The following is a 25085-nucleotide window of genomic DNA, read 5'->3' as shown; positions in this document are numbered from 1 at the left end:
ATATATATATATATATGTGTGTGTGTGTGTGTGTGTCTATTGTATATCTATATCTATATATATATATATATATATATATATATATATATATATTTATATATATGCATACACACACACACACACACACACACACACACACACACACACACACACACACACACATACAGCAAAGGGTAAAAAGACCACACAGACAAACCATTCAATAAGGACTCCAAGACATTTCCAGCTAAGCTAAAATCTTCAACGTGTAATATCTTTCAGCAGCATGGCTACACAGCTTCTGAATGCTCATGACTTTTTCACTTTTTATTTATTTACTTATTTTTTTATTGACCAGGTTAGTCATACTTGGTTAATAGCTTGTTTGCAGGGGAGAGCTGAGGTTGTATTTATAATACTATGTGATATTTGGCCATGGCATCCGAGAACATACCTCTCAACTGTTGAGATTTTACAGAATGTTCAGATATGTGCCTCAAATTTTCAAGTCTGTTCCTTATAAAATTTGTAGTTTTATGGAAAATCAGTAAGGACTGAATTGACTAAATAATGACAGATGTTTGAGTTTCAGACTTTATATCCTTCAGAAAATTAATGGTAACACAAAACCTTTTATTCTAGCAACGTTATGCGTTTATAAGAGCAACATTTAACATTTGTCCCTATTTTGGATGCTTTGCCCTGCCATCATTTTTGGCTTTGCCCAGATTTCTTTTGCTAAGAGATAGGTCAGGGAACTTCCCCCTACTCTTTTCAGTAGGTGCCGCGGGATCTTTTCAATCTACCATCCCAGGCAGATGGGGCCTTGGTTTAATGCCTCATTTGAATGATATACACTCAGGAGCACAGCACCCCATTATGCTGCACTGTAGCATCAGGAATCCGTCTGCCTGAGGTGGGAATAAAACCCACAGCCTTTTCATTAAAAGCAGTCTACAATTTGTTTCACCACTAACACGATAGAAGATGTCTTTAAAGCTAAACCCTACTAGTTGTAGACACACCATATTTTACTCCTTTTATTCCTTTTTCTTATATATTTATATGCCTGAGCATATGTAGATTTTTTGAAATGTACAAGCATCAAAACATAGATTGTCAATGCTGGCATTTTGAAAATTAATATAACATGAAATCTACAAAAAAAAATCCTCAAAAGGAAACAAACAGCTTTGCCTCCCTGCACCACCTTACTGATGCATGCTAACACTAAACCAAGCCCTGTTCCTGCTCTAGCCTCAACCCTACACCTTATCTTAGAAAAAAAAATTCTGTAATACTACCACTACACATGACACTCAGACACATCCCACATACAGTTGCACTCATGGACATCACTAAATCTGTCTCCTTACCAAGATTTCCTTTAACTCTAACCCATAAACAATCACAACTGCTAATGATGAAACTGATATCCTAAAAAAATTATTAAACTCTCAAACCTACACTTAGTTTTCCCATGTGTAATCAGCCTTCCTTCTTCTGAAAAATGAAAATTGCATGTCCAAAAAAGTGGTAGCTATTCACATCAAGCTAAAAAAAACTTGGGGAGCCTACAAGACACCACCAGGACAAATGAAAATAAATAAATAAATAAAATGAAAGCCAAAGGGATTACCTGAAGAGCAGTGCTGGGCTTCTTTTGAAACGGTCTGATAAATGGACATGTTTGACTTAAAATAACCTAGTTTCAGACTGCAGGTGATACCCTTGCTTTGTTTATAAAACTACCCGCAACATTTAACAAAAACTAGAAGACCAAAAAGAAAAAGAAAAATGTGCGTGGTACCCAAATGGGGACCAGGAAATGTCATAGCTGTATCTACTCTAGATACATATTAATGAATGAAAAGGTGGAGGGCATAATCTCCTTTAATAAACCTATTATACTAAGTTATGGTAATTCCAACAGTAAGGGGTTGGTTTACATAACCATATATTCCACAGATTCAAGTTTTGATGAGGGAAAAACTGAGAGAAAATTTAATTTAAAAAAGCATATATATAAACACTATTATGATATTACTAAAGAAAACCACAAAATGCCTTCTATAACCATTTTTTATTATGTGAGAATTTTCTGTGATTTAAATTTGTTATCTGGTTGATCTTAGGGGAGGAGCATGGGAAGATATTCCTGAATGCAAGGAGCTATTGCAGCAGTTAAGACTGAATGTGATAGCACCTCCATTTGTTAACAATAACTTATCTATCATGACAGTGTCAAAATTAAGAGTAGCAAATTTATAAAATGTTTACATTTAAAATACTAAGCAGTAACATAATTTATTTTGTTGTGTCTGTTGCTCTGTTCTCAGTATATTGTAATGTGTTATGTTTTAAATAAGATTGATTTAATGATGTGGTGCCAGAGGCACTTTTGTTCTGATGAAGTCCTTTGTATTTTAATTAGGAGAAAAGCACCTAATCTTATAACATGCCTTTTATCAATCTGGCAATGTGGTGACTGTTTATTTGCAGTGATTGTTTTGAGCTCCTCTCATGCATTATTTTTCATGGTATGAAAAGCAAAAATAAAACTACTTTGTACATCAGAAACAATTTTTCCTTTTTGCATTTTGAAAAAAATACATTTACATTAATCCCCATTCCATTTTACCGGGGTGGCATAGTGGCACATTGGATAGTGTTGTCACTTCCCAGCAAGAGGTTACTTGGTTTGATTCTTGGTTGGGGTGCCTTGTGTGTGGAGTCTGCATGTTCTCCCTGTGTTCATGTGGGTTTCTCCCTTTCTCCCACATTCCAAAGATATGCAGTAGGTGGATTGGATACTCCAAATTGGCCATAGGTGTGAGTGTGCATGCAAGTGTGTGGAATGGTAAAATTACCATGGCAGGGCTAGCCACCCAGCTGTCTAACCTTGGCTCTAGATGATTGTTACTGTTGAGGTGACACGCTGACCCCATGTGCAAATAATGGGAAAAGGAGTTGTGGACTGATAGATCTGATGGAGTTGCTTTGTGCACATTGAAACTTGGGTTTTTTTTTGCATTTCTGGCAGCCATTCAGACTTAGATTAAGGCTAGCTCTTATTCTTATTTATTTCCACAAAGGAGGAGGGAGGAGCTGTTGATGTGATTGGCTAGTGTTAAACGTAGATTGGTTATATTTGGTATTTTTCATTTGGATGAGACTTTTACTCCTGAATTTGCAATATTGTTTTCTATAGGTGTTTTTTTTTTTACCTAGTCCTTTATCAGCAGGAGAATATCACATTCTCTTATTCCAAACTGAGACTTCCAGCTCCTTTTTTAAAAACTTACATTGCCACACTTCACAGTATGTGGCTTATTACAGACTCATGCAGGCTTAGTATAAAGTTTAATAATTAGTACAGGAATAAATCCAAAAAGAGTCTATCATGTTCCATTGATTTGATACTGGGTATTGATAGAAGTTCACAGTCTTTACTCTTTGGGGAGCAGACAGTTTGTAATGTATTATATAGTTTTATAGTTTGATCTGCTATGACTACACAATATCAAGTAATTGTAACACAATAAGATTTCTTCCTGTACTAATTAACAAACTTTACACTAAGCCTTGATGAGTCGGGAATAAGCCATGTACTGTGATGTTGTGGCAATGTTAATTTTTAGCAAAAGAACTAAGAGTTTCAGTTGGGAATTTTGACAAAATTTGTTAAGGCTTCTACTGGTTTAAGAACTTTTGAAAGGGATCAGAATCTTTTTATACAGAGCTTCTAACAAAAAGCAAAGCTTAATTTTCAACAGAAACCCAACACTGCTCTCAAGCTAATCCCTTTGGCTTTTGTTTCTTCCAACAAATGAAACATTCATCAAAGTAAACATTCAGCAGATTTCTTGTCCCATTCATTCTGTTGATGATGTGCAGATTCTTCCTAGTGAATAACACCAATGTGTGTGTGTGTGTGTGTGTGTGTGTGTGTGTGTGTGTGTGTGTGTGTGTGTCTATGTGTGTGTGTATGTGTGTCTGTGTGTGTGTGTGTGTGTGCGTGTGTGCATGTGTGTGTGCGTGTGTGTGTGTGTGTGTGTGTGTGTGTGTGTGTGTGTGTGTGTGTGTGTGTGTGTGTGTGTGTGTGTGTGTGTGTGTGTGTGTGTGTGTGTGTGTGTGTGTGTGTGTGTGTGTGTGTGTGTGTATGTGTCTATGTGTAGATAGACAGACTAGATAGATAGATAGATAGATAGATAGATAGATAGATAGATAGATAAGATAGCTAGATAGCTAGATACAGTCTTCCAAAAATCTTACAGTGAATTTCTTATTTTGCTGCTACACTTATGGTTTATACTTTAGTGACTCAAATTTGAACATGGTATTTATTGTACTGAAACAATGGCCAGAAATAATATGTATCAACAGAAATAACATTCAGTAAGCACATTCATCTTAAAAGACTTATTCAGACTGAATGAACTTCAAAAAACCCCACAAAGTTTATATAACATCACATGACCCATGTATATCTTTAATCAATTAAAAAAAAATAATTAATGTCTGATCCTTGTTCTTTTCAAAAAATACCTTAAAATTCTCCTTGTCATTTAATCCTGGAGGGCTATAGCTTCTAACTTTATTTGATAGCAAAATTCCCTCCAGTCTAATTAATTTTCAGCATTACAAACATACATACATACAAATGTTTCAAGTATGTGCATTAAGCCCTTCTAGCTTGCCAATATGCCAAAACACTTGTTCCCATAATAAATGTCCAGGTTGTTGTTAAAAATATCTAAACTAGTATTTGTTTTAATGTAATTTGTTAGTCTGTTCCAAGCATCAGCTACTCTGTCAGAGAACCAGTTAGTACACTTCTCATTCCTATAGAACCTTCTACATAAGTTATCTGATGACTCTCTAGTACTTTTTGATAACCCCAAACATTCCCAGAGGTAGTTGTCCCTAAATTCCCTATATACCTGAATAAGATCTCCTCTTAAATATCTCTAAGAGACACTGTACAAGTTCAGATATTTTAGTCTTTCATAATAACTTAGATTTTCACATTCATGGATGCCCTTAGTATATTTCCGCTGTACTCTTTCCAGTTTATTCATGCTTGTTTTCCCATAGGGTTTCCATATTGTTATTCCATACTCAAGTTTGGGTCTAATGTAACTAACAAACAATGACTTCATTATGTTTGATTTCCTAGACTTTATAAATCTTTTTAGACAACCTATAGTTTTATAACTATCATTAGCCAATTGGTTGATATGATTAGAAAAACTCATAGTTGAATCTACCCATATACCCGGGTCCTTAATTGAGTCTACAGTTTCAATCACTGTGTGCTGTATTAAATATTCACCTTTCAGTTCATGTCTCCCAAATCTCATATGCTTAGTTTTTGATGTATTTATCAACATATTATTCTCCTGTGCCCAAATGGTCAATTTAGTCAAATTATTTTGCAGACATGCCTTATTTGTAACATTTGTAATCAGTTTACCCAATTTCAGGTCATCAGCATATAGACTGTAGAACACCTCAGATAAAAAAAAGTAAGGTCTGAAAGATACAATCTAAACAAGTAAACCCTAGTACAGAGCCCTGTGGGACACCTTGACTGAAACCTAGGATTTCACCTGTCCAGTTGGTGTGTGATACTTGCCATGTCCTATGTGTAAGCCATGCAGCTATCCATCTTATCAACAGTACATCAATACCTTGTTGTACTAATTTATTGATCAGTGTTTAGTGCATGACCCTGTCAAATGCTGAAGTTAAATCTATATAAATCACATAACAGCACAGTTTTTCATTCATAGCTGTTATTATATTGTTATAGAACATCATGTTACAGGTGGTAACAGATCTATTTTCAACATATGCATGCTGATATATGGTTTCAAGTCCCAACCAATCCAGTTCTGACAATAACTTATCCAGTATTACCTTCTCCATTATTTTTCCACAATATGAAAGTAGACTTAAGGATCTATATGATTCTAGGTTTGTCCTACTCCCCTTTCCCTTAAAGACAGGTTGAATCAGAGCATGTCTCCAATCTTGAATCTCCCCATATTTATATCACCTAGTGAATAATAAATGTAATGGCAGTTTAAGTTCTTGCTTAAGTGTTCTCAGGTCATTGTTACTTATTCCTTCTCCTCCCTGTGCTTTGTTTGGATTCAGTTTGCGGAGTTCTTTTTCAATATAATCTAATTTGATTCCAGTATCTGGGGTTACCTGGATGTCACTAGGACAACTTACCACCCCTTTTGTGGAGTCAAACTGTTTTCCATAAGATTTTGTAAATATATCTATAATCTGTTGTATCTGAGAATAAATTTTAGAATCTGCACACAGTTTATCAATTTGTGTATCTTTACTCCTTCCACATCTTATGAATCTATAAAAAGGTTTCCTATTATGCTCAATATCTTTATATAACTTTTCTTCAAATTTTTCTTGATCTTGTCTAATACTATGCTTAATCTGTTTGTCCAGCTCATTTATTTCAGTTTTCAAAGTTGTAGTTCGACCTCTCTTCCATTTCTTTTATTTTTTGTCTCTCACCTTAATCAGGTATCTTGTTCTTATGGAAATATACCCCCTGATGTTGCATGCCTAGATCCTGATGTTAAACATTTTTTTTGACTTTTTGCACTCAAACAATTTCTCTTTCAAAACTTTCCACATTCCATCTGCAGTTTTTCCACTGAACACCTCACTCCAGTTAGTTTCATATAACATTGAACCTGGTCATAATTTTTTTTACCTGGTCTAAAAACAAACCTTACATTTTCCTTCAGAAAAAGAGACACTTCTTTGAATGTATTGGGACTTTGTCTGCATATGTAGAGTGAAGATATTTTGACAGCATGCTTATCAGTACTAAACAATCCGTTTACAATTGCCGGTGTTTCTCAAGGGAGAGGAGACAGTATTATTCTAACAGAACTGTTTATACAATTAGAAAAAAGGCTTAATAAAAACTAAATGCCTTTGAATGCGACATTCTTTATTTTGAGAACTGTTTGCTGGTTAAAGGGTTCCAAAGGCCATACGGATTACGAAGATCCCGATAGGTAATGATTTACCCAAAGATTTGATTGATAGATGGATAGAGCTGAATCAGAGAAGGGGTATCCAGTATATGGAGATTCTGATTGGCTATTATAAGTCCAGAATACAGGAGTTCAATGAGAATACAATTAAAAGTTATTTGAAGTTAGAAGAAGTTGCAACAGTTGAAAATTTTTATACAAAGTCATGTCTAATTCAAGACAAATTAAGTAAGGATAATGATGCATTGAAAAGGAGGAAAATGAAGAAATTTGAAAGAGATTTAGCTGAGTATGAGAGGGGAGTGGCTTCCACAATCAGTAGCACTGATGTAAATGAGAAAAGTTGTCAAAAATTAATGGAAGAAAATGAATCAAATGGCAATCCTGTAGCAGCAAACAACCAGAGTAGAGTGGGAATTAGGACCTCTGAAACGTTGGCTAACAGAAATAAGAGACACAAAAATGAGGAGCAGCACAAGTTTTACAATTTTCAGAAAGGAAGAGAGAATAACCAGAACAGTCCCTAGGTTTTTGAACTGGTCAGTGTGTATCAAGACACATGCACTGAGAACAGAATATGGGCACAATAGTTACTTCCCCATCCACAGAGAAACAGCATGAGAATCAGCAACCAGGCAGAAATTCAAGATGGGATGGACTAAGAAAGGACATGAGTATATAACAGGTATGTCTCCCAAGTGCTGTTTCAAAATCATTAACTTGACACATTCACCTTTGACCTATATAGCTATCTAAGTTCTTTTAAAAGGGTGTACTGGCAGCAAGGGCCAGTTTATGTGATATTAATGATTTAAGAGACTATGTGAGAAAGTTAAATCTTGATTTTTTGTATAAGATGGAAGAAAAAGTGAACAACCATTTTTTTTTAATTGAGCAGTTTTAATCCTCCATTACAGCCTGAATTGGATGCATTTTTGTTACTACAGAATGATATATTAGAAGTTTGTTTAAAGAAATGTCAAAATATAAATATTATAATTATAAGTTATAATTATAAGTTATTAAACAATGTCGATATTTTATAAGAGACACTTCTGATTTTATTCCAGGGCTTCAAAGTATAGTCCTAACAGACTCTGACTATTTAGTAACAATGGATATTCAGTCTTTATATACTATGGTACTGAATGAGATTGGAATGGATATTGTAAGAATGGAATTAAGTTTGAAACTTTTTTCAGAAAATATGATATGTTTAACAATGGAAATGTTAGATATAGTACTTAGTTACAATTTTTTTTAATTTAATTAATCTTTTTCCCAAAAGGTCACCGGTGTGGCCAGGGCAGCAGCCATAGCTCCGAGTTAAGCCAATGTTTTTATGATTGGCTAGGAGAAAGTGTATATTTTCAAAAATTAATTTTTAGTAAAATTGTACTATATAATCATTTTATTTATAATATATTTTAATTTGTAGAGCATTGTTAGATAGTCTAAGAATTTTTATTGAATACATTAATAATGTATATGATATCTAAATTTTTTTGATTTTAATAGTGTATGTGTTTTAGATGTAGTGTATAAAAATAATAATAAGTTAGAAATCAAAATATTTAGGAAGGACGTGCAGAATAATACTTATTTATGCTATGATAGCATAAAAATTATATGGTTAGGGGATGGTCGATAAGAGTGAGTGATTTACCTAGTAATGAAAATACATTTTTAAAGGAAGGGATCAGTTTATGTTGGAAGCTGGTTGCAACAGGATATTCTAAAAAGTAGTTAAATAGTTTTGATGAAGTTATGAACAAATGGAAAGACACTGTTAATAAATATACTGTTAAAGTTGATAATAAAGATTTTCAAAACAGGAATGGCAGTACAATTTTCTTTAGATGAAAGCAATATAAAATATTATTACAGAAAATTGCAAGATTTTAACTGGTTTTCCTGAGGGAAGAAAATAGCAGGAGATGGACCTATTTTTGTAAACAAAAAGGGAGACGTTTAAATGGTTTCAGTCTAAGTTAGGATGTGTAAAACAAATAAGTAAAAAAGAGAGGGATGTTTAATTGTTTTAGTTGCAACTATTGTCAGTATTTAAAAGTTGATGTGATCATTAAAAATAAAACATTTATGTTCCTGGTTATTTCTCTTGTAAATCTAGGTATGTAGTGTATTTAGTGATTTGTTTGTCCTGCCCTGTATATTATATAGGCAGGAAAATAAGAGAATTGGATCATACAATATATGTGCATGCTGTTGAGGTAGGTGATAAAAATAATGCTTTAAGCAAATAAAAATCTGAAGGAAAATGTAAGGTTTCTTTTAAAATTTTGGTTTTGGACAAAGTAAAAAATTTTATGAGCAGGTTTGAGCTCTCCCTCTCTCTGTTTCTTTCCCATTTATGCACCATGTAGTACATCGGACATGAGCACCTTTCTGCACTTGCTGTTTCTGTAGCAGGTACGGGTTTTACAGGCTCAGGTTGCTATCCCAAGACCCAATGCTCCTCAGAGGGTGCACCACACACAGTTGCATGCACACACTCACACCTACGGCCAGTTTAGAGTGTCCAATCCACCTACTGCATGTCTTTGGAATGTAGGAGGAAAATGTAGCACCCGGAGGAAACCCACGGGAATGGAGGGAGGACATGCAGACTCTGCACAGAAGGCAACCCAGCCAAGAATTGAACCAGAGAACCTCTTGCTGAGAGGCGATAATGCTAACTGCAACACCACTGCGCTGCCCAAGCAGGTTTGATGCTGAAGATGAATTAAACTGAAGGGACTGCTACTGGCAAATAAAGTTAAAAGCCTGCAACCCTCCAAGATTAAATGACAAGGAGAATTTTAATGTATTTATTAAATGAAAAAGTATCAGATTTTAATTAATTAATTAATATCTAGTTCATGTAATGTTATTATATAAATTGCGTTGTTTTCTGAAGTTCATTCGGTATGAAGAAGTCTTTTAAGATAAAGGCACTTACTGAATGTTATCTTCATTAAAACTTACTATTTTTGGTCACTGTTTCAGTGTTGTTGTGATTAGTTTGTTCGACCGGAGTGTTCCCTTTTTTTATGGACATGATCTTTAGTTTGTCTGATGACTATCATGTAGTCATAATGTATGGTAGTTTACCACTAAGGATAGCTGCTACCTGTGAATGATTACTGTCACACTGTGGTACAAATACAAATCATACCTCTACTGAAAAAATCTGTTGGCATTTTGAGTGGCCAGCGCCACACTCCACCTAGTACTTAGATGCTCACTAAAACTAAGTTACACTTAATTCCCATCAAAATAATGAGTTTATGAATCTCATTTGCAAATGAGATTATTCAGTTAAGCATGGTGCACTGTTTATTTATTTACTTATTTGCCATACATAGAGTCCTTCTTACTATTATAGGTTCATAGGTAGGTACTAGGCTATCGGTCCTAGGGCCTACACAAGCTTAGCCAAAAAGGTACCCTGGATTTCACCACCCAAGAAAATTATTTTCCTGTGCCCCTGTCGAGCAGAGCCACAGAAGTGATCCCCGGGGTTAATTTCCTATTTCCCATCCAATCATCAAGATTTTTCTTGAAGAGTGCTAATGAGGAGCTTTGTTTGATATAGATAGGTAGTTTGTTCCAGAGTATGGGAAGTCTCTGGGACAGGAATCTATCCCTACAGCATGTTTTGTTTATTGTGGTGACAAGGTTTAGGTCCCTAGAGCATGTAGCTCAGAGGGATTGGGATTTTTTTAAGTGGAGCATGTCCAACAGCTCTGGGTTTGACATAGCTTTGTATGTTAGGCAGAGATCACCTCTAAGTAGGTGATATGTGATGGAGTAAAGCTGGAGTTTTTTGAGACAGTCTGCATAGGGCATCTGTTTGAGGCCGGTAATCCTCTTTGTGAGGTATTTCTGCAGCCTTTCCAGTTGTTGTAGATGTCTTGTGAGGTACATACCAAAAGGGGTATTGTACTCTATAATGGGTCTAATGAGTGACGAGTAGAGGGGAACAATGACCTCTTTTTTCCTGGATGAGAAACCTTTTGTGATGAGGTGTGCCACATAGAAGGATTTCCTGACTACTGTGGCAATGTTATTATCAAAGGAGAGACTACTGTCCACCTATGTCCCAAGCTCTCATCACACTTTTGGTGTTAAGTATTGATGTATACGTCTACTTTTTATGAGCTCTGGATCATTTATGGGTACAGAAATCCCATAGCTATGTCCTATTTTGAGAACCACTGCCAAATTGTAGTAGTCTCAGTTCTGTTCCTCAGTAGATGGGAGCTCAGACTAACATGAAACAATGGAGTGTTGTAAAATGTCTCATATCAGGGACAAATCTCATCTGCATTCCTTACTGGATGGGGACTTCCATCACAGCAACCATGGAATGGAGAAGCTTGAGGGTATTCATCTCCCTCTGGTGGGTACTTGTTGACAGACAGGCAGGTGTTGACTTGAAGTCCTAAATTCTAATGTGCATGATTGCATCTATCCAAGAGTTTGATATGCAGTGGCCTTTATGACAGATGCCCATGCCACCGCATGTGAGTGGCTTTGCAGAAAAGCATCTCCATGCAATCTCTTGTCCTCATTAAGAAGTTTGCCATGCAGAATATTCCACATCCATGCACATCACTCTTTCCTAAAGTGGGATAAGAATGCTAAACCTCATAATTCCCCTGCTACCCCCACTCCCGTTCCAATAGTTGCTTAATCATTTGAACTTCAGTTGTCTACCTCATAGTCTAGTCTTTATACTGCTATGTCAGTGAAGTTGGAATAAAGGGGATATGGTATTCCTAACCCATTGTGAAACTTAAAAAAGAGGTTTGCTACCCAATTATGACAGGTTTTCTACTGTTACAGAATTATTTGTTTACCGGGTACTTCAGCAGATTTATTTCATATTGTTAACAACTATGGTAACATGCTGCAATGTAATACATAGGTTTCTATATATTTACAAGGTTTGTTACATACTAAATATTCATAGAATATGCTATCTGAAACATCATTATCTAGTGTAAAGAACAATTTTCCATAAATGCATAATGTAAGATGTGAGGCTGTTACCACATGTATTCAAGATTTGGTTACTGAACTTTGCTCTACACAAGACGTTGTGCATATAAAAATTATTACAATTTATTTTAGCACTTTTGCTTGAATATTGGCTGTGTCATGATTATTTCACACATGAAGTGAAAGTCAACATCAACAAGGTGTTAGGGCAGCATATCATGGCTTTCCAGAGGCCTGCCACCAAGATGTCATGAGTATGACCTGCACTGATGGCATGGCTGAGACATTGAAGATGCTAGACAAAACACCAAGAGAGCCACAACCAAACCATCCTCAATGATAATGAATAATTCCTAAAGTTTCTAGAGTAGAGCCACAAAACAGACCAACCTAGGAGGTGGAACAAATATTGGGGTTCTGCCTGTGCAACCAGGTGTACACTTTCTTTTTTTTAACCTAATTTTCTGATTTAATCTGGGTACAGCATGGCAGCCATCTATTCAAACAGTAATACTAATAATCCATGTGCGCACAGCATATCAAATGACAGGATAAGCACTATAAAATTAGGTAGTGAGGCAATCCCAAGCAATCAGTCATTGAGGCAGTGAGGTATCTGACATGCATGTTAGTGTATGTAGAGACTGGTGCACTAAGTAGGTATCACTGTGTAAAGGCAACCATATTTTGTGTATGACATTACATTGTTTAGTTTCACAGAGAGGTTCATACTCTTGCATGAGTCTCTGAGCTGTATTTATTGTATTTTATTTTGCATAAAATGTTTTGTATAGGATGCATGTTAATTTTTTACAAGTTTTCAGCAATGTCTGACATGAATTTTCATTGCAGTACAACCCTAATGCATCTTATAACTTCACAGGATTGGTGATACACAAACAGGAAAATCAAGAATGTGAACCTCTACCAACATATAAATAAAACACTTTGGGGGATAGACTACTTAACCAATAGTTGCACCATCTCTGTAACAAATTGCCCCAGTTTTAAAAAGAGTGACATATTTGGCTTCTTCCAGACTAATCTTGACAACTGAATAGGTTCATAGGTTCATACTAGGCTATCTGCCCTAGGGCATTTATAAGCCTAGCCAGAGTGTGTTAGGCTTTCGCCACCCATTTTAAATTAATTTTGCTATGCCCTTTTTCGAGGTTAGTATACTGTGCCTCTGTCTAACAGTGACACAGAAGTGATACCCGGGGTAAACCTAAGATCTCCCATCCACTCATCGAGATTCCTCTTGAAGAGAGTCAATGATTGACTCTGCCTAACCTGGACTGGGATTTTATTCCAGAGTGAAGGGAGCCTCTGGGTTATGAATCTGTCCCTCCAGCATGTCCTATTTATTTCAATGCTGAGGTTCAAGTCTCTCGAGCGCGTAGCTCGATGGGATTTGGATTTTCTGAGGTGCAGCATGTCCATTAATTCCAGGTTGGACATGGCTTTATACGTCAGGCACAGATCGCCTCTGAGCAGGCGGTATGCCACTGAGTAGAGCTGGAGTTTCTTTAACCGGGCAGCATATGGCATCTGTTTGAGCCCTTTGATCCTCTTGGTGAGGTACTTTTGGGGTCTTTCCAGTTGCTGCAGGTGTCTGGTAAGGTACATCCCAAAAGGGGCATTGTACTCAATTATGGGCCTGATGAGGGATGAGTAAAGAGACATGATGACCTCCCCTGATCTAGATGTGAATCCCTTCATGATTAGGTGGGCTGTATAAAATGTTTTTCTAACCACTTTGGCCACGTGGTTGTCAAATGAGAGATTGCTATCAACTTGGGTCCCCAGGTCCCTAATTACTTCTTCTGTACTTAATGGATTACCACCTATGTGGTAATTTGTGGGCACTTTGTTTTTGCCAAAGGGCAGGACTATACACTTTTTGGCATTTAGCTTGAGGCCATGGCTCTGGCAGCAGTTGTCCATTTCTATGAGGCCCTTTTGGAGGATGCTTGTGTCAGCTGGAGAGTCTATTATGGCACCCAGTTTGCAGTCATCTGCGAACTTGGTCAGCCACAGTCCTTCCGTGTTGGCCTGTACCTCCGAGAAATATATACCGAACAAGAGAGGTCCCAGGACTGAGCAGTGTGGGACGCCACTTGTAACTGGTTTGGAGTCTGACATGGCTCCAGCAATTCTAACCATGTGGGTTCTGTCCCTGAGCCAGTTTGCAACCCATCTAGTGACATAGGGGTTTATATTTAAGCTGGTGAGCTTATCTATAATGCCCAAGTGGGGTATTGTATCGAAGGCTTTTGCGAGGTCCAGGTAGGCTGTGTGTTCCCCTCGTCAATGGCCTTGGTGACTGTTTCAAAGAAATTGACCAGGTTTAAGAGGCAGGATCTGCCCTTATCAAAGCCAAACTGGGTAGGATCCAGTGTCTGTAGGTCCCCAATATCTTTATTTATGAGGTCCATGATGATCCTTTCCATAGCTTTGCAGACCAAGCTAGTCAGGCTTATGGGGTGATAGTTTCCAGGATCTGTTGAGGCACCACCTTTGTGGAGAGGGACCACTGTTGCTGTACGCCACTCTTTGGGTACATATCCTGTAGTAAGGCTGAGATTGAACAGTAGTTTTAGGTTTGGGTTTAGCTCTTCTTGGAGTTCATGTAGGACGCAGCCCAGGACACCGTCTGGCCCCATTGATGCTGTGTTTTTTGCTTTGGAGAGGGCAGCTCTTACCTGAGCATCTGAGATGTCAGGGGGGCAGCACTCTGCGGGGATAGATATTTGCCCTTTTGATGGGGAGGGGGGGGAGTTTGCGCTGAACCTGTCAGCTAGGATGTTGGCAATGTCTGTGGGTTCGGTGCATTTTTTGTCATTTTGGACTCATTCTGAGCATATCTGGGAATTCCCATCCAGGTTCCTAACATAACTAAAGAAAGCCTTGTGATTATCCTTAGTGTCCTGTGCAATTTTTCTCTCGAAACCGGCCTTAGACGATTTTATGAGTGCCCGTAGTTTTTTGCTAATACTGATCAGAGATGCCTTCCCTTTTTGGGATTTTGCTCTATCATGTAGTAGCTTCCTCCTTCTATTGTATAGTTTGTTTATGACTGGGGTCCACCAGACAGGACGTCTGCCTTTGGAGGATTGGGTCTTGGTTTTATTCGGGATTGCATGATCCATGCATTCCTGAAGGTGTTCATAGAATGCATTTATAAAGGATTCTGCGGTCTGGGCCATATTTTCCACAGGCCCGGGGGCTTTGAAGGATTCCACCTTGGTTTTGAGGAGTGTGAAATTTGCTTTAGAGAAGTTTTTCACTGTGGTTTTCTGGGCAGGGGGTGGGGTCGGGATGTGAATATCCAGTGAGATTAGTTTATGGTCTGATCTTACCAGTGAGGGATACACTTCTGGTCTGGAGCATAGAGTCCCCATGTTGGTGATGATCAGGTCCAGTATGTTTTTCCCTCTTGTGGGAGTGGTAACAAGTTGTTCCATAGCATTTGAGTTTATAAATTCTAGGAACCTTTGGGTTAGGGTGTTGGAGCTAGAGTAATGCTCCCAGTCTATGTTTGGGTAGTTGAAGTCGCCCAATATAATGGTGTTTGGAGAGACCTTCATATTTTCCAGTGTTCTCAGGAAGGCCGAGCGGGGTTCCTGGGTTTGGGAGGGTGGTCTGTAGCAGACTATAAACTGGAATGCAGTTTTACCCACTGTTAGTTGCACATGGATAGTCTCTGATGCTTCGTGCTGTGCCACCAACCTGGAGATGTGGGTATCTTTGACGAATATTGATACTCCCCCTCCTTTTGAGGTTCGGTCCAAGTTTTGGGGCCGAAAAGCATGGTATAAGGTATAACCTGGTAGTGCTGGGGTGTTCTCAGGATCTTTGAACCAGGTTTCTGTTACTGCACAGATATCGATGTTCTCCATGCTAAGGAGAGTTTCGAGTGCATGCATCTTGAGGTTTAGACTTATGACGTTGAGTAGCATTATTCTTTGTTTCTTATCCCTTGTGATACCTATGGAGGTGGGTTTGTCTTTTGAGCCTTGCCTAAAAAAGGCACTATGGGGGTGCAAGCCATCCCTAGCGAAGCATCGTGGCTTGTCGAGCATGTCATCCCAGGCTGACAGGCATTGGATCCCCTTTGAATGACACCAATACTTAAGCCAATTGTTGAAATTGATCATCTTGTCTTCATATTGTGGCATTATTCTTGGTGAGGGTAAGATGCTACTCAAGGTCAGGGTCATACCGGCCTGGGCTACATACTCAGAGAGCTCCTCTATGTCTCTTTTCATGTAGTCCAGGGAGGTACATCTCAGGTCATTCACACTAGCATGGACAATGACTGAGTCATATTTGTACTTGCCTTGGAGTGACCTGAGTGCTTGTGTTATGTGGCAGATCCTAGCACCCAACAGGCAGCTCACCTTGTTCAGCCTGGTGAGCGGGACGTCAGTGTAACTGACAATAGAGTCAAGAAACTGTAAAATACTGCTCCAAACTCCAAATTCCACTGACCAAAGCAAAAAAACACGAAAGCGAGGACGAATGCAGGCAGGAAAAGATCCTCGAATTTTATTAACACACAAACCACAAAATGGTAATCCACAGAATGAACGCCTTCACAGTTACAGCGTTTTCGTCAAAATAGACTTCATCAGATAAAATTACCTTTTACTTTACGGTGTTTATATATAAAACCAGTTTCCACAAACACCAATCATTAAATCATTCTGTTTTAAACATACAAATCAACCTACAAGCTGCTGAATAAATAATTAGTTCATCACTTCCTGTTTCCATAATAATTGATTCTTAGTATATAAATAGATAGACTTTTAAATAGTTAAATAAATATTATTTATACTTTAAAAACTCCTATATATGTTGAACTTTTATAAATACTCTAAATTACATGTTAAAAATATATTAAAAATATTCATTAAAAATATTTTCAATGAAACTATTCTAACCTGAATGCTTAGTACAAATGTTGCTTAAAATACAGCAAGGGTGACACCTACTGCCAAGATCTGGTAAGGGAATACAAAAATCATACTCTAGCAGATCTTATTTTCAAGATAGGCAAAATAGAAATATATTCATTTAGCCCTGGTTTTTTATTTGCCTCCAGGGTCACTTGCCACCATAGTTCTTTATAGGCAATATTTTCTTCCCAAAGGCCTCCTCTTGTATTTCTTTTTATTTGATCTAAAACAAAAAATTGGAATTTGGCCCCCACACATTTTAGTGTGCCTATAAATAGCATTTGTTTCCTTTCCCTTTTTAACATCATACATGTGTTCATAAATGCGTCTCTTTAATGTCCTTTCTGTCTTTCCTATGTAAAAAGAAGGACATTCCAAGCAAATAGCCAAATATACCAGTCCTATGGATTCACAATTGTAATAACCCTTACTGGTTATGCATCTTCCCCTGCTGGTCAAAAAAACTTTTTCTCTATTAATAATGTGCTCACATTGTTTGCATTTGCCACATTTGAAAGTTCCAAGTTTAACCCTAGTTCCAATTTGACTCTCCTTATTACCACAATTATTATTTTCCAAGATCCCTTTTATACTTATTGTATTTTTAAATATTATTCTTGGTGTCTCCTGTGGCAACCCATCCAAATCCGTGAGGGCCCTAAATCTTCCCCATTCCTTTTGGAATGCATTTTTAATATTTTTGTTCAGTAAATTGTATTCCAGAATCAAGGATTTTTGGAAATTTCCTTCTTGATCTTCTTCTTTTTTGTTATTATTCTGCTCACCATTCATGCCAAAAATGGGTTCAAACCTCCCTTTTCTCCCTTCTTCCACTTCAATTCTGATATTTTTAATAAATTCAGGTGGATATTCTCTTTCTTGAAACATTTTTTCCAACAAATCACATTCTGCTTTGAATTTTCTCTCATTATTAGTCATCCTAGACCCCCTCACGAATTGCCCTTTCACTATGTTTTTTTGCAATATATTGGGTGGGCACTTTTGAAATGCAAGAATGAATTCACATATGTGGGTTTTCTATAGACGCATGTTTCAAAGCTTTTGTTACTTTTTGTAATTTCCACATCCAGGTATTGAATATTAGTTTCAGAATAATTATAAGTAAATTTTAAAAATTCAGTAGTCTTCTCAATATATGTAATAAATTCATCCAAAACATCCTTACCCCCTGTCCAAAAAATTATGATGTCATCAAGAAACCTCTTATATAAAGTCCAGTACTTAGCATAGGAGGAGCTCAATACATAACGTTCCTCCCAGTTTGCAAGTACTAAATTAGCAAAGGTAGGTGCACAGGCTGCCCCCATTGCTACACCTTGTAGCTGTCTAAAAAATTCACCATTAAAGGTTAGATAATTATTTTTTAATACCAGGTCCATTAAACCTGTGCACACTACCTTTTCATCTAAAGTCAACTTGCTATCCCCAAAAATCTCTTCTTCAAACATTCTTATACCAGCCTCATAAGGTATAGATCCAAATAAATTGACAATATCTATTGTGACAAAAATCAACTCTTCACTATAAAGATTGTTATTCAACTCTCTCAATAAGTCCCAAGAATCTTTCAAAATGGCTCCCTTTTCTAGCCATATATGTTTAGCCTTTTGATCCACATATTTTGCTAACGAATTTGTTTTGGACCCTCCCGCTGAGACAATGGGTCTCAGTGGAGGGTCCAAACTATTTTTGTGTATCTTTGGTATACCAAAGATGACTGGTATGATAGGCTTCTCTGTTTTCAAAAAAGAGAAGGTTTTCATATCGAAGAGATTTTCATTTAACATGTCTTCTAAAATATTGTCAATACGTTGGTAAGCAGTGTTAATTTCATTTAATGAGACTGTACTATATTTAACTTCGCTTCTTAATATCTCATTCATTTTTCCTTCATATAAAATTACATCCATCACAACTATACCCCCGCCCTTATCGGGTTTCATTACCCTTACATCTTTGTTATTTTTCAACTCTTCCAACTTCTTATATTCTTGAGAGTTAAGGTTATAGTGTACCCTATTTTGTTTCACATTTCTTTCCATCTTCCTAATTTCCTTCTCCATAATAGCTTCAAAGTTCTTCAACTGGTTGTGAATCGGGGGGTTAAAGATGGATTTTTTTACTAACTGATTTTTATTATTATTGACATACCCTATTCCCAAAGTATTTGTACCTATCCCTTCCTTATGAAATAACAATTCTAAGTTCATTTTCCTAAGAAAAAGTTTCATGTCAATTAATGTCTGAGTTGAATTGCCTTGGGTAAGTGGGATGAATTTAAAACCCTTCTCTAAAAGTTTGAAGTGCTCAACTTCTAACACTATGTTACTGAAATTATAAATGGTAAACCCCTCAAGGGTGTTTTTGTTATCTTCAACTTCTATTTCAGGTGTATTCTCATTTGGGTTGGGGTTCCTTAATAAAATGGTCTCCCCCTCCCCCTTCTCCCCCCTCGTTTCTGAAAATTTCCATAACTTCTATTATTTTCCCATCTCTCTTCTACATACCTATCGAGGGGTGGAAATTCAACATCATATTCATTTCCAATAGTTTCCACCCCCCCCCCCTCATTTTCATAGTGGTTTTCTACCACTTTTTTATTTTTATTATAATAAATAGTATTATTGTTATTGTTATAATACTGTTTTCTAAAAAGTGGGGGTTTTGGGTAACAAACCTGTATTTCGTATTCATGAATATCCCTTCTTAGTTTATCCATTTTTCTATCAACCAAAATCTTACATTTATTATCAACATCATCCTTTAGTTTAAAATATTTTTGTCTTTCCATTTCTATTTCAAACATCAAATCATTTTTAATAGAAACATCCAAAGAATCAATTTGTGCTTGTAGGTTTTCTAAATTCCTATTATTCTCCTCTATAATCAATTTAACAATGTTCAAGCCACATGTATTAAATACAACTAACAGTTCTTTATGAAAAATAGATCCAGCTTGCACATTATTCGGATATTTCCAGGTCCTCAGACCTTTAGGAACAATATCACATTTTAGGCATTCATCCAAATATGCATTTTCAATGACAATACTTTTATATTTATGCAACAGTTTATATAAATTGTCCATTTTTTTGTTATAAGAGTCCATGTTGTTCCCATTGGGTAGCCTGTTACCAGAAATTTGAAAACTATATTGTACTTGCAACCAGTCTTTCAAATCAACAGTTTTTTTATGACAAACAGTACCTGGTAAAGAGCGCCTTGTACCCATTTGGTTCTTTTCAGCGCTCGACACACCATTTTCCTGTGTATCTCCACAAAAGATACCGGGTGTAGCTGCGGGATTAAAACTACTGCCATGTATTTCATCTCCTTCTCGGACGTTTCTTCCATCACCATCCAAATCCCGCTTACGCTTACTTCTCGGACCATTAGCTACTTGTTCTCCATTGCCGTAATCATTGCCACACGCTCCTTTCACCTCCTGGTTCAACACAGATTTGCACAGGGGCGTTAGTAGGTCTATGAGCTCACTTAGTTGGCCAATGAGCTTCCTAGACTGCCCCGAGTCCATTGTCTCATTACTTCTCCCCTGCGTCTCCGCTTCCATATCGCCACTACCAACCAAGAAACTGTAAAATACTGCTCCAAACTCCAAATTCCACTGACCAAAGCAAAAAAACACGAAAGCGAGGACGAATGCAGGCAGGAAAAGATCCTCGAATTTTATTAACACACAAACCACAAAATGGTAATCCACAGAATGAACGCCTTCACAGTTACAGCGTTTTCGTCAAAATAGACTTCATCAGATAAAATTACCTTTTACTTTACGGTGTTTATATATAAAACCAGTTTCCACAAACACCAATCATTAAATCATTCTGTTTTAAACATACAAATCAACCTACAAGCTGCTGAATAAATAATTAGTTCATCACTTCCTGTTTCCATAATAATTGATTCTTAGTATATAAATAGATAGACTTTTAAATAGTTAAATAAATATTATTTATACTTTAAAAACTCCTATATATGTTGAACTTTTATAAATACTCTAAATTACATGTTAAAATATATTAAAAATATTCATTAAAAATATTTTCAATGAAACTATTCTAACCTGAATGCTTAGTACAAATGTTGCTTAAAATACAGCAAGGGTGACACCTACTGCCAAGATCTGGTAAGGGAATACAAAAATCATACTCTAGCAGATCTTATTTTCAAGATAGGCAAAATAGAAATATATTCATTTAGCCCTGGTTTTTTATTTGCCTCCAGGGTCACTTGCCACCATAGTTCTTTATAGGCAATATTTTCTTCCCAAAGGCCTCCTCTTGTATTTCTTTTTATTTGATCTAAAACAAAAAATTGGAATTTGGCCCCCACACATTTTAGTGTGCCTATAAATAGCATTTGTTTCCTTTCCCTTTTTAACATCATACATGTGTTCATAAATGCGTCTCTTTAATGTCCTTTCTGTCTTTCCTATGTAAAAAGAAGGACATTCCAAGCAAATAGCCAAATATACCAGTCCTATGGATTCACAATTGTAATAACCCTTACTGGTTATGCATCTTCCCCTGCTGGTCAAAAAAACTTTTTCTCTATTAATAATGTGCTCACATTGTTTGCATTTGCCACATTTGAAAGTTCCAAGTTTAACCCTAGTTCCAATTTGACTCTCCTTATTACCACAATTATTATTTTCCAAGATCCCTTTTATACTTATTGTATTTTTAAATATTATTCTTGGTGTCTCCTGTGGCAACCCATCCAAATCCGTGAGGGCCCTAAATTTTTCCCATTCCTTTTGGAATGCATTTTTAATATTTTTGGCATGAATGGTGAGCAGAATAATAACAAAAAAGAAGAAGATCAGGAAGGAAATTTCCAAAAATCCTTGATTCTGGAATACAATTTACTGAACAAAAATATTAAAAAGAAAGTGGCTCCCAGGAAGTTATCTACATGGCTGAGCATTTCAAGAAAGTGCTCTGCTATGTAGATCAGCACAGCCATCCCCACCATATCACTGTTGCAAACACAGCCAAAGGTCAGTGTTCAACTGCCAAAAACAAACATTATGGGAGGAACAACTAGGCACCAGGGCTTATTTTAAAAATGTAATAATGTAACTAACATTAAAATGGAGGTAGAGTGATAGGGAGGAACAACAAGACACCAAGGAGACAGGTTCAAGGTGCTGTGCCAGCACCAACACTACTTTGTGGAGGAGTGGATGAAACCACTGGACACTAGGTATAAGTGCAGTAATGGCACACACCTCATAAAGATGATGGGGGCATGGAAGAAAACACGAGACCACCAGGGATGACTCTTTGAAGTAATATAACAGCACCAACAGTATAACCAAAATTGTGGTTTGGAGGGGGGGGTGTTACACTAGATACTATGGCCCAATACATATGTGCCATAATAGCACCAACATATTATGTTGGTGGGGTGGAAAATGGGAGGTCAGGGGCAGGTACAGGGACTGTGGTGAAGCTTGTGCATTCACATATGTATGAATGTTTGTGGGAAAGTGGCTGGCAGATGGATTCCACTGCCTACCATCGCAGTAGTAACTGAGATTCAGGAAATGTGCAAACTAGCCAGTACTGATGTCTTATCTCATCATATTTAGCATGTTTCTGAATTGCAAAATGGTTGTGTTAAGCTAGAAGGACCTATCTAGCGTGTGCTGTTTGGCTTATGTTAGGAACCTTAAGGAATTCTCAGGATCTTTTTCTTTCTTATCCAACTCCTTATAAAATCCGTAACTTATTCTATCCAATGGTTGTAACTCTTCTCTCCCCTCCCTTATAACATCTTGCACCTATTCCATAATAATTTCTTTTTCTCTCTGTTAGTATTTTCAGATATTTTAAATGCTCTGCTCTTGTCCTTCCACTCCTTTTCTCACATACATTTTACCTAGAAATCATTCAACTACTTCCATTATTTCTCTCTACTTATATTTAACACCACCCTCTTCATCATCTATTGCTTCCATCTTCTTTTGTTTTCACCTGTCTTCCTGGATAATGTAAAACTTCCTCCTTCTTCCCCTTAAAAAAAACTTTGCCTATATTACAAACCTTTTATCTTTTTCTATATTATTCTCATGCAAATTTCTTTGTAAATCTTTAATCCTTCTACCTCACTATTCAACTTCTTTTTCAAATGTTCTTATAACTTTGCCATAAACTTTCCTATTTTTCCTATTTATTTTTTTACCTTTAAAAAAAACTTCTTATACGTATATATAATTCCTGTAATGCCATTCTCTCTGTCTTCATTTTTCTCTTCTTACTAATATCACCAGTCAACCTTTCTATTTCTTTACTGTACTTTATTTCTTTTTTTTCCCACCTCTTCTTGCTCATTCAGAAAACTCAGAAATTTACACCCACCTATTACTTCTTTTATATCCTTTGAATATTATAAATAATCTATTCCAGTTTTGAATATTCCTCTTTGATAAATCCATTCCATTTTTTCTTCTATTTTAAATCTCCACACCCAATAACATCCATTATCACCTTAATATCTTATCTAGTTTTTCTCTCCATGTTGTAAATTACAGTAACCATTTCCACCATAATCAAAGGCATACTCACCAACAAGGATTTTTTAAACTTTTTAAACATTGTGTTTTTCTTCACATAAATACATACATAAATTGCAAATACTCTTAAAAATCTTTTTCTCATGTGAGATATCACCAAACTACCTGTTACCAATATTGTAGCATCTAATATTTTGATTTCTTCACCTCTTATCAAAATACCTATACCTGAACAGGTTTCATTTCCCATTGATCATATAACATTCTTTCATATGCAGCATCAATTCTATTTGTTTTTTCTTTCCTTACACATCTTGTACCCAATGAACATATAACCTCTACTTTTAACTTCTTAAGCTATTCAATTACCATCAATCATCTGATTTCATTCCAAAAACTATTTACATTTGATTGCTTATCAACAATTTATATAATCCTTTCCATTGTTTGGTTCTTTTTTAATTCCAACCTTTATCTTTATTTTTTTTTTTATTTTCATTCAGCTTACTCTTCCTTCAATAGATTTTTCATCTTTTTGTTATTGTTTCTTTCCAGTTTCAAAATCACCCTTCTCTCCTGCATCATTTCCCAGCGTCTCAAATCTATTATCTTTCTACGACACCTCCAAAACCACTGGCTTTGTTCCTGTAGTAAACCTGATTAACCTTGTAGTAAACCTGATTACCCTTGTTCTACTACTTCTTATCTCAAACCATCTCTCTTACTCTTCTATTACTCTTTTCTCCTCTTATCTTTTCTCTTCTCCCTTTTCATCCCCACCCTTGCTTCTTTCCCTGCTAACTTTCTTAACCTACTCTCTCCACCTCTTGCCCTCTTCTCCCTACCCCCTCCTTTTGTTCCACTTTCTTTACTTACTATCTTTGCATCCTGATCTCTAAGTATGTTTAATTTCCTGTTTGATGTTGTATTGAATTTCTCTGTGTGTGGTACTAAGTAATTAATTTTAGACTAACTTATTTGAAGATTTTTGGAATTTTTGCTGTTTTTACTAACCTTTTCCTAAATGGCTTATCATCTATGTTTGATTTTTATGTATGTATACATTTTTTTACTTCTGTGGAGCTTTTCTCCTCGGGCCTCTACTGAAAATGGAAATATGTCCAGCTAGACTAGCCCGGTCAACAAATGTAAAATAAATAAATAAAAAAAATTTTGTCAACATTTATATTATTGTCATATATATATATTAATGCATGTTCTTCTAAAGATGTCTCCCCATAACATTCTCAGCTTCATTTTTAATGTAATTGTCATCAGAATGTCTTATTTCTAAACCACATTCTTCTTTATTTAACCTTTCTTTTTGTAGCATGAGGCAATCAAGCCAAAAATATCTTATTTCATTGCACTTTCTACACTTAGGCTTGTAATTCTTAACTGTATGTCTCTTCTCTCCATATTGGCTGAAATTCATTAATTTCAAGCCTGCACTAAATGTCTTTCATCTCTAAAAAATAAAAACAACAGTCTTTCAGCTGATACAATATTTCACATTCCTCATTCTTTTTCATTCACACTAAT

The sequence above is a fragment of the Protopterus annectens genome, chromosome 12.part0 (assembly GCF_019279795.1).
Source record: "Protopterus annectens isolate FY-2018-M chromosome 12.part0, PAN1.0, whole genome shotgun sequence".
Classification (NCBI taxonomy): Eukaryota; Metazoa; Chordata; order Ceratodontiformes; family Protopteridae; genus Protopterus; species Protopterus annectens.
This window is presented reverse-complemented; position numbering follows the sequence as displayed.